The 12,063-nt window shown below is 36.7% G+C and overlaps 1 long non-coding RNA gene across 1 annotated transcript; it reads right to left on the reverse strand.

The window, feature by feature from the left end:
- Nucleotides 1-9,012: 9,012 nt before the first annotated feature.
- Nucleotides 9,013-10,273, reverse strand: LOC141701186 (uncharacterized). The gene is made up of 3 exons (XR_012566696.1): nucleotides 10,129-10,273; nucleotides 9,930-10,007; nucleotides 9,013-9,068 (listed from the first exon to the last, which is right to left on the reverse strand). It is a non-coding gene; the product is annotated as an uncharacterized LOC141701186 (long non-coding RNA).
- Nucleotides 10,274-12,063: the final 1,790 nt, after the last annotated feature.

Below are 12,063 nucleotides of genomic sequence, written 5' to 3' on the forward strand. Positions count from 1 at the left end.
GGATTACTTGGTTAGTGGGACGGTTTTTCTCCTTGAAAAACTGTATGTGATAAGTAATAATTACTTATTTACCGTGCCCATTAACTTTTGCCTTAACTACTGCATGTCTGACAGGTGTAAAGGTCTATTCCACTACTTATTAACTGCTGTCACGTGGGGTGTCTAAGTAAAAGAGATAAAAGACTTTTAAATCTTTTATTTTCATTCTTATTCTACTCTTTCTCTTTTCTTATTCTCTCTCACAATTTCTGACGGTTTCTTTACAGACATTTTATCAAACACCTTACAGGCAATTTTATTTTTCAATTATTTCTCATGGCACCCAAGGATTTAATTGTTGATGGAGCCAAGTTTGTACCAAACAACTATGCTGCAATCTTGAACAAGGCTGAAGCTCCATCAGTTTTGCAATTTGTGCAAGATTTCTTAGCAAATAGTGAGATTGGGTATGCTTTTACCCAACCTCAAGCCATTTCAAGCCAACAAGTACTGACGTTTTGGCAAACTGGGATTTTTGATGATGGTGGTTATACTGGTACTCCAAGCATCATATTTGAAGTCAATGATGTTGAACATGTGGTCACTCCTGGAGCCGTTCGTAAAGCTCTTCACTTACCAGAAGGCTGTATATTCTCAACAGTGGAGGACCCTGTTCTTCAGCAGCTCATGGCCAGTTTGGGCTATGAGAGCAGATTGGGAAAGCTTGGACAATTGAAAAGAGCAAATATCAGGAAGGAATGGAGCTTTTTCTTCGATTATATCACTAAGGCATTTTCCAATAAGTGCTCCAACTTTGATGCCATTCCAATCATGAGTCAACAAATCGGGTATGCTCTTACTCAACAAACTCACTTTGATTTTGCAAGTGCTGTGTTAGGTTTCATAAGGGATAGGATGGAAGAGGATAGGAATGTCGTATACTTTGCTAGATTATGTCAGCTTATATATTTTTTTTGTTGTGCTGATGAGCCCCAACCTACCACTGATTTAATTCCACCCTTTAAGCTTGCAAAGAGGGCTTTTAATGACTTGCTAAATGCTGACATTAAGAAACAAGTTGTTAGACCATTACAGATACCTCATTTAGTGAAACAGATACTGGTAAATGCTGATCCTCATACCTATATATATGTTTACCCTGATGTTCAACCCACCAACACATCCCAGCCACCACAACACCCATCAGAACATAACACATCTACACAAACACCTCAAATTTCTCAACCACAACCTGCTCAACCCTCCATCAGGACATATTTCAAACCATCACAGTCATCTCAACCTTCAGCACATCCGGTGCATCCTTCTTCTTCTAGAGCAACAGCATCAAGATCTAAGAAAGTTTCACAGCAGAATAGAAGAAGGATCATCTTGAGAGATGAATCAGATGATGAGGCACAGGTTCAACCTGTAGAACCTGTTATTTTTGCAGCTGAGAAAGTCTCTTCTCAGAAAGATACAGAGACTGGGAGTTCTAAGTCCCTCAAAAGGCCTAGAACAATTAATTCTGATGATGCAGCTCCTACAGTCTCCTCAAAAGCTAAAAGATTTAAAACATTAGCAAAAAGGCCTGCAGATTCTGGTAAAGAAATGGAAGCAACAACTAAGGAAGGGGGTCAGGAATCTCTGATCTCACAAGATCCTGTTGAAGCTCATAATTCTCCAAGTGCTGATCCAGACCTTCATGCAACTCATCACTCTCCACTTCATGAGCCAGAAACAACTCATATTTCCACACCTCCAGTATCTCCAGTACATGCTGATAACCAGGGGCCAAGTGATGAAATTAACATTCATAACTTGGAAGTACCGCAGGTTTTATATCCAGAAGCTCCACCAACTCAAATCACTCCACCACCAACACCAATTCTAGATACCGATTTTATGAAGATATTCCTTCTACACCAATTCTGAATCTGGATGATGAAAATCAGAATTTAGGTGGGCATCAAGGTTTGGCTGTTGATCAGAACTTAGTTGGAGATCAGCACTTAGAGGATGATGTTGAAGTCTCAATAGCCTCTCATACTATTCTTTTATCAGAGGAAGGTGATGATGCTGATTCTATAAGTTCTGATGCTGTTAATATTGAACTTACTGGTGAAGCTGCTGTCAATATAGATGTTGATGCAGCTGGTCCATCAGGACATGCACTTCCACAAGCTCCTTCAAAAGCTGATCTTGTTAAAAAGTTTGTTAGAGGAGATGCACCAGTACCTTAGATTGAAACTCCTAGAGGAAGGGAGTGGATCAAGGAATGGAACAAAGTTGATTTCGTTCCTACTTCAAACATACTTGCTGAGCGATTGGCAAAGGCTGATGAGATGCTAGTCAATGATGTTTTCAAGACACAGCTTAGGGTTACTGCACTCAGTACAAGACACCTTCAAAGTCAACAATCTGTAACTCAGGCCAAGGTAGACAAGATTCAAGAATCCTTAAATCAGCAAGATATGGTTACCAAGCTGGACAAGAAAAGGTTTTTCAAACCTACTTTTGACAGAATTGAGTACATTGAGAAAACCCAAGAGAGGCAACAATCTCACATTGATGAAATTTTGAAGAATCAAGCTTCTCATCAAAATCAACTCAATGAGATCCAATCCTCAGTGGAATTGCTTATCTCTCTTCTTTTACCTGCTGATGCCAAAAGGGGGAGAAGGTAATTAAGTCCAAATGCAAAACTGTTAAGACACTGAAGGGAAAGGATGATGAAAAAGATGACCAGGGAAACTCTGGAATGGGTGGAGGTCATGGTCAAGGTAAAGGTTTCTCATCAAGCAAAGCTGGAACTACAAGTCAAAGAACAAGTTCTGATACTGGGAGAAGAATAAGTTCTGATACTGGTAAAAGGATAAGTTCTGATGAACATCTGGAACTTGATGAGGAAATTTCAAGACAGTTATTTCTGAAAGAAAATCCAGGAATGGACTTTGAGAGTCTAAAGGAAGAAGAAGCTAGACTTAAGTTAGAAAAAGTCAACTCCAAATCTAAAGCTTTTGTTGGTAAAAAGAAACTTCCTAAGGCTAAAGGCATTGTGATAAAAGAAAGGACAAATCCTGAGGCATCCAAGGCCAAATCACAAATGGAGATAGATCCAAGGTCCAAGGGCAAGGAAAAAGTTGATGAACCTGTAAAGTTTTATGTGCCATTTATGGATGAAGAAATATCTGATGAAGATGCTAGTCTTACTCTGATACAAAGAAAGATTTCTCAAACAACCTCTGACATGGCTCAAGTTGTTCAGAGTCAAGATATAGTAAGTTCTGATATGACAATGAAGCAAGCAACCTCTGACATAGCTCAAGTTGGCTTGATATCAGAAGATAAGGAAAAGGAAACCTCTGACATTGCTCATGTTAAACCTTCAAAGTTACTCCTACCAGGATTCACCAAAGCTAAACAGACTCAATCTTTGAAGACTGCAAGCAAGAGTGGTTACAGGAAAAGAAGCAAGAGATAAATATGGATTGGGTAGTGCTGATGAAAGAAGAATACAGAACACAACCAATGATCCAACTTCTTTAAGTGAACCGGGTGTTGGAGCAACTCCTGAAAGATTGAATCAGCTTGAATCTGTACAGATGGTTTACCATACCTTCTTGAAAGAACACATCTTGTTATATTTTATGACAGATGGAAGGGTATACCATATTAGGCAGAATGTTATACCACTGAAGTATTATGAGGTACTAGAACATGTTTTATTCTTACTTCAAGTGAAGAACAGATTAACAGATGGTGCTGCAAATTATTCGAAGACTCAAATTCAGAGACAGAAGAAGCTTTATTTTGTAAAGTCTGACAGCACATACTGTCCCAAGTATAGAGATCACAAGGGTGATAATGTCGAGATGAAGTCTAACTCTGCTAAGATTATAACTACCTTTTTGGGTTATAAAGCTATGGAATTCAATCTTGAGTCTGACAAGGCATATTTGATCAGACTAGATCAGGACATAAGAAAAGCTAGAATAAATGATCTCAGGGCTGCTATCTTTCAAATTGTTGAAGATACAATTGAATTGAAGAATGCTAAAAGGAGGATGGTTAATGAACTTGAATATGATGAGAGATGTTTGTTAAAGAACTATCTCAGAACAACTCCTGATATCAAAGAGATCAGTAATTGAAGCCAAGTCAAAGATCTACAACTGATTAAATTCTGATGTGTATACAGACTGAAGTTGTTATCAGAAGTTAAAAATGGTAAAGCTACAAGGACTGTAAATTGTAGTTATCTAGTCAAATTCTCATGCATTTGTACTTAATGTTTTTGACATCATCAAATATCTGTTAAACATGTATATTATGCTAATTTACAAGTTGGGGGAGATTGTTAGATATATTTGATAATGTCATGACTAATATGATTTGTGTTTAGTTTTCAGATCTTACTTAACAGGACAAATCAGTACTTACTAAAATCAGCACTTACTGGAAGTCAGAACTTAATGATATCAGTACTTAAATTACCAGGAGATAATTATCAGAAGATGGATATCAGAACTTAAGTGCGGAAGGACGAACAGTTAAGGAAAGGCTGATTGAAAGGAAAGAAGATCAAGACTAAATAAAGAAGAGATATGCATGGAGAAGACTTCTATGGAAAATAGAAGACTTGGAAAAGAAGATATCTAATTGATATATTTTAGGATACAGAATCATATTCAATATCAATTAGCGATTATCTTGTAACTGTGTTATATATAAACACAGACATAGGGTTTACACTATATGTGTTATCATAATCGAAGTTATTATTTATTGTAACCATAGCAGCTCTCGTGATAATTTGTTCATCACTGAGAGAGGACAGTTCCATATTGTAACAGAGTTTAATAAAGCTTGTTTTCTGTTACTTGTGTTCTTTAATTCGATTTAATTGTGATAAACACTGTATTCAACCCCCTTCTACAGTGTGTGCGACCTAACACAGTAGCCCTCCGGGGTAAAAGGAATAGATTTATCCGGGAGTTGTTTTAACTGGAGCCTACTAATAACCTCGTTTGAAGTGGCAGCAGACTTATCCATATCTACCCGGGACAAATTTCTCTATGATGAATCTGAATTGCTCTCTTGGCTTGAGGAACCCGAGTAACAAGACAGATATCTTTTGGAGAGAACCTTGGTCTGTGCCATATATCTATCAAGATCAAAGTGAGTTAGTCTGGATTCCTACAAGTTTTATGTTTTTACTAAGTGGTCCGGACCCGGAACTTTACGTTAGTTATTTTATAACTCGCCAATCTGGATGGGCAATGCAAGTCTAACCCGTCTATACATCGCTAGTCCGGACTAGCATTATCCTGATTAAGCTATTTCTACCAACCAAAAAGACAAGCTAACATACAAAGATATTCAAACCTACCCAGTATCATTACACCCAATCAACCGGGTATAACCCTCCAACCGGGTATAACCAAAAACCAAATCCCAGAAACATACTAAACACAAAATCAAACACCAAAATATGTCACTTTTGTGCATACTTACATACTTTCTAAACTATGAACACCATGAACAACACATAAACCCGAAATTTTTTTAAAACAAAATTAAACAAAGATACCCTATTTTATATAGATCCAAGCACAAAATACAGAAATTAGAAACTAAACATAGCAATATCTCGAAAAATAACAACACATTAACATCTATATCTAGCAAAAACCTTTAGAATTGAGAATAAAAAACCCAGGCATACAAAGATCAAAGTGAAAACCAAGAAGAAATCCAAGAAAAGAAAGTTGGAGAATAAAGCTTACTTGTGTAAACAAGAAAAAACAAAGACAACGACGGATTTACACCAATGGAGAAACTTCAAACCACGATATGGCCGGAAAAGGAAAAAAAGAAATAAAAAGGGAGAGATTTTACAGTATCTTTTGAGTAGAGTAAAAAAAGAAGAGGGATAATGGCCTTTTATAGCCAAGAGAATAACCGTCAGGGTGATGTGGCACCTCCGATTGGCTGGATTTTCAGTTACAAAAAATGCACACGGTAATTATAGCCCATCATCATTGTGGGGCGTCTTTTGAGGAGAATTAACTACCAACAATGCAAATTAGAAGGGGAAAAACTGAAAAATGTTACAACTTCCACCAATTTTCCAAATTTTCACTGCAATAAATTCGGATCAAAATTTACCCAAAAACCCGGGTAAAACTCTACATAACCAACCCCAATTGGGGGCAAGAAAACAGCAAAATTTTCATTCAAGAAAACCAGTTTCTCCTTGAACCCGGGTATGGCTCTACATTTTCTCCACTTGAATCCGTATTGGTCCATACAAACCTTGCCCGGATTGGGGGTCAAGAAACAGCAAAATTTTTCTAAAGGCAACTAATTTTCTCCACTTGAATCCGCATTGGTCCATACAAACAATACCCGGATTGGGGGGCAAGAAAGCAGCAAAAAAATTCCCAAGACAACCCATTTCCTCTACTTGAATCCGGATTTGTCCATACAAATCATACCCAGATTGGGGGTTAGGAAAGCGACAAAAATTTTCCCAAACCAACCAATTTCCTCCACTTAAATCGGAATTGGTCAATACACACCATACCCGGATTGGGAGCAAGAAAGCAACAAAAAATTTCCCCAAGACAGTCTATTTTCTTTACTTGAATCTGAACTCATCCATACACACCATACCCGGATTGGGGGGCAAGAAAGTAGCAAAAATTTCCCAAAGGCAACTAATTTCCTCTACTTGAATCTGAATTGGTCCATACAAACCACACCCGGATTAGAAGGTAAGAAAGTAGCAAAAATTTTCCTCAAGGCTACCTATTTTGTAACACCCCCAAAATCCAAGGTCGTGAATTCGGGTCGTTACGATCACTTATTAATTAAATAATTCTCTTTTCACAATATTACTCGACCTTTTATTCAAACTCATATACACACAGGTTATATGCTTGGAAACATTATCAAATAAATCATTTCCACTTATCTACCTGACGGGGCTGGCGCACAAAAAGCCTACGGAACTCACGAGCGTTCCTTACCCGCCTACGGACAGCAGTCCTGGTCTGATCCATGCTGGTAATCTGTTGTGATATGATATATAAAAGCAAGGGTGAGCATTAAAGCTCAGCAAGGTATATATCCCCATAATTAAGTATGTAAGGATAAATAAAACCAATAATTATACTTTGTATCTCCAAAGCGTTCTGAAAGTTTATATGCTTATCAAATTTATAATATTCTCAAAATCAACTACAATAGTATATCCACTGAATACTTGTATTCATCTCTTTCTCAAAATCATTTTATACTCATACTCATTTTATTTCAAAATCTCAAGATGTTACTCGAACCAAGATTCTTAAATGGGTGTGATATATATTCATCAACATCCCAATTTAAAACTCAGCCTTATTGGCAGATTTCTCAAATGGATTTGATATATAATCATCAACATCCTTATTTAAACTCAGCCTTATCGGCAGATTTCTCAAATGGATTTGATATATAATCATCAACATCCTTATTTAAACTCAGCCTTATCAGCAGATTTCTCAAATGGATTTGATATATATTCATCAATATCCTTGTTTAAAACTCAGCCTTATCGGCTATCTGTCGTATATTTCACAACAGTTTTTCCAAAATGGAAGAAAGGGACTATACTGGAATAAACCACGTATCGGTGATCAGTCGAATACGAAATTTTCTCTACTAGTAGAAGGAATACAAACCTAGCCGCCTTTGGGCTCATCAAGACACTACACGGTGGTTGCCCATTGCCGTGCAAGTCCGAAAGTCAATGGTCACATAGACCATATAACCGTACAATGCGCCACTCCGCGCTTGCATAATGCGCCACTCCGCGCCTGGTCACTGCCCGATACCACTCTGTGCCGGGCAGGCCACATTCCAGTCCCAAAACAGTTATATCTTTTGCTCAAAATCCTTTTTCGAAGGAATAGGTCGTTAAAAGTTGACCAGTAAATAAGATGTTTTATTCATCACTTTTAACTCAATTGATCTTTGGGAGTTGTCGGAGTTTTGAATTTAAAATCATTTTCAAATCCCTATCTGTAGTAGGGCGACACATATATTACTCACTTGTTCTTTATTGAACGAGGAAGCAAAACTCTTATGCTTCTAGACTAAGTTCCCTAAGGTTTTGATACGTTTCAAATGATTAATCTCTTTCAAGAGTTTTGAATAATTTAGAAAGTACCTTTGGGAACTATGTCTATTTTTAAATAAGTTTTTAGAAGTCCGAAGATATTAAATATCTAAGGTCTCATAGTAATTTAAGAGGGATTCAATGAATTGATAAAATCTTATAAATAAAACATCTCTGTATAAGGTTCAATGGATTGATAAAAACCTTATATATAAAATATCTCTGAATATGGTTCAATGAATTGATAAAATCTTAAGTACAAAGTATTTCTAATTAAGGTTCAATGAATTAATAAACCTTAAATACAAAATATTTCTGAATGAGGTCCAACGAATGGAGACACCTTAATCAAATAATCAAAACAGGGTTTGGTATCCTATAATTGCTCTTTGAATAGTTAAATCTTTATTAAATAACGTGAAATGATTTATAAACTATTCAGTATATTTTTAAATACTTTCTGGATATTTAATAATCCCTTAAGTATCGCTTTATAAAATAATCAATCAAGTAAGGGTGTCCCTTAAATGAATTAACCAATATTTCTCGAAGTTTAAGTCAAATATCAATCGTTCGCTTGATATATATATTACGCGAACGTACTTTGTTTATCGAAATATAAATCTTTTGCGTCCGGCTCTCTCCGGAATTAAATCGCTATTAAAATATCTCCGACTCCCATTATCATATATTATATTTGAAATACGTTTCAATTTCTCATACTTGTGTAAAACGAAATTTGTTTTCGTAAACAATCGCATAATTCGTATGTATTGATATCATAGACAAGCATATATATTTGAACTGTAAATCATGGCATCAATATCACAACAGTATATATATAGCATGGATAGTATGAGATAGGGTTTCGAAAACTTGCCTCGAGTAATCGAAGTGGTATGGTATCTAGTGTTTGGTTGGCGATCTATAAACAAGAACCAACGGTCTAAGTTAGTACGCGATTAATGTCTCGCTTTTATTAAGCAACTTTCGCAACTACTCAAGTATAACGAATCTCCGATCGTCACATTCTCAACACTTATATTCTCACTTTATAACATGGTCGAGTTTTGAAATCGATCGTTCGCTTTAGAAAGTCCATTTCTAGTTTTAAGCTCGAACGTGAGAAAACGCGCGTCAAAACTAGGTTTTTATGCGTTTCTCGCTTGCCCTTGCTCTACCAAAATATTTTTATAAAATCGAAAAATTAATATTTTCTCAAAATTCTTTTTGGACAGTCTTCTCTGCTGTCATATCCATTTTTCATAATTTTTCCAGAATCTTGAAATTATTTTAAGTCCTTCAAAATCACCATGCAAGTGGACTTAAGTGCAGTTGGCTAATCGCAGAAATGTTTTACACTAAAACGACCATATCTCCTAAACCGTAAATCTCCTCATGATGATCTACACATGTATAGAAACTACAAAACAAGATCTATCTGGTAATGTCCAGTGGTTTTCAAATTTTAACCATTTTCATGGCCGAATGTCCTGCAGAAAACAGATCAAGTGCAAGAATGCCCAAACTCAATTTCTACTACTTGATCTTAACACAATCACTACCTATAACCATCATAAACACAAGTACTTCTCAAGATCCACCCACATACACCTTATATGCTCTATATAGTACCACATACATGGATTACAACTCAACATCTCAAGCCTTTAGCAAGAACATAATCAATACAAACTCAAACAAACACAATCCTTTGGATCTTAACACTACAACAAACATAACTCTTAAATCCAACCATAAAACCTTAAAGGGTTGAAACTTATACCTTCTTGGACACTAGAAAGGTTAGTTCTAGGATTATTGAGGCTTGGTTTGCTTAGAAAACACTTAGAAGGGCTAGCTCCTAAAGAAACAAAACCAAGAAACAAGTTAGAATTTCGGAGTTACATTTCAGCACCTCATTCAAACATTTTTATAAAATTGAAAAAAAATAATTTGAGGCTTAAATTTGGTACGAAGCTTACCCATGATATAGAGAAGATATGGTAAAAATTTCATGATATTTGAATGAGTATATTTTGAGTTATGAATTTTTCTTTCTCCCTTGCTCAGAAAACCCGAACTGCTGGAATGAAAAATGGGAGAGCTTTAAGTGAGGGAAAAGGGGTTGTTTTCTTTGTGGCTAAAGTGTGGGAGTGTATAATGAATATATGGGATGTATGCAGCAGATTTGACAATAATTTGGCAAAGGTATGGGTTGGTTTGATTGTGTGGTGAAGTGAGAAAAGGGAGAAGTATGACTTGTGTACTTGTTTGTCTCCCATCACTATTCAACACTATTCCACTAACTATTCTAGTTAGCTTCTAATCATCTAGTTACACTCCTAACTACTAGTTAGGACTTGGTTATGCATGGCCAACTTGCATGGGATTTAATTTCTCATTCGTTTATTTATCGTAAACGTAATCGTCGTTCCATTCCGATAGTTTCCACGTATAATGATTTGTTTCATAGCGATTTCTTTTATCGCTTATAATCCTATAACCAATTCCATTCCTTCTCTTGATCATAAAAACACCTTGATATATATTATTTATTTCACATAGTATTCTTGGTTCTACGCCATTCTTTACGGATACGAAAACACGTAGTATAATCGTGAATCTTTGAATTCCGTCGGCTTTTACATTCACTTATTTTCCTCGATAAACAAGAATATGATCTCGGATTCTCAAAATTCCACTATTCATTTTATGATGATCCCCATACGTATTACTTAATCAGCTCAAGTTACTATTCACGGAAGTTTTAAAATATTACAAAAATCAGGGTTCTTACAGTCTCCCTCTCTTAAAAGGATTCCGTCCCGGAATCAACTCACAAATAGATGGGGGTACCTTTCTCGCAGGTGGCTCTCTAATTCCCAAGTCAACTCCTCGACCTTGGGATGTCTCAATAAGACTCTGAATAGCTTGACGCTCTTGTCCCTGAGTACTTGCTCTTTTCAACCAATGATTTCAACTAGTTGCTCAATGTAGGACAGATCTAATACTTACTCATGTTTCACTATATTCTTGGTATCCGCATTATACTTTCTCAACATTGGCACATGAAAAACACTATGAACCTGTTGAAGGTTTGGAGGTAAAGCCAATTGGTATGCCACGGTTCTATTTGTCACAAAATCTCAAAGGACCCATATATCGGGAACTGAACTTCCCTTTCTTTCCAACTCTCATCAGTCCTTCCCATGGTGACACTTTCAAAAATACCTGGTCACCCACTTCATACTCTCTGTCTTTTCATGCTAAGTCGGCATATTTACGCTGTCGGTCTTGGGCTGCCGCTAAGCATCCTCTGATCAACTCAACTATGTCCCTCGTTCTTTACACCAAGTCGGGACCTAGTAACTTTCTCTCAACAACTTCATCCCAGTACAAGGGTGAATGGCGCCTCCGACCATACAGCGCCTCATGTGGGGGCATTTCTATACTCGCATGATAACTATGACTGTAGGCAAACTCTATCAAAGATAGGTGTTCATCTCAATAACCTTAAAAATCAATTACAAAATTTCTCAACATGTACTCCAATGTCTGAATGATTCACTCACTTTGTCCATCGGTTTGGGGATGGTATGCAGTACTCACATTCAGTTTGGTTCATAAGCATTCTTGAAAGCTCCTCAGAAAAATCTAGAGTTGAATTGGGGATCTTTGTCAGATACGATAGCTACAGAGACTCCATGTCTTATCACAATTTCTTTGATGTATAGCTCTGCTAATCTATCCACCATGTAGGTTTTCTTGATTGGAAGAAAGTATGCTGACTTGGTCAGTCGATATATAATTACTCATATTGCATCACGGTTAGCCTTAGCTCGGGGAAATCCTACCACAGAATCCATGGCTATTTGTTCCCACTTTCACATCGGAATTCCTAAGGGTTGTAGGAGTCC

The sequence above is a fragment of the Apium graveolens genome, unplaced genomic scaffold, assembly GCF_009905375.1.
Source record: "Apium graveolens cultivar Ventura unplaced genomic scaffold, ASM990537v1 ctg3510, whole genome shotgun sequence".
Lineage (NCBI taxonomy): Eukaryota > Viridiplantae > Streptophyta > Magnoliopsida > Apiales > Apiaceae > Apium > Apium graveolens.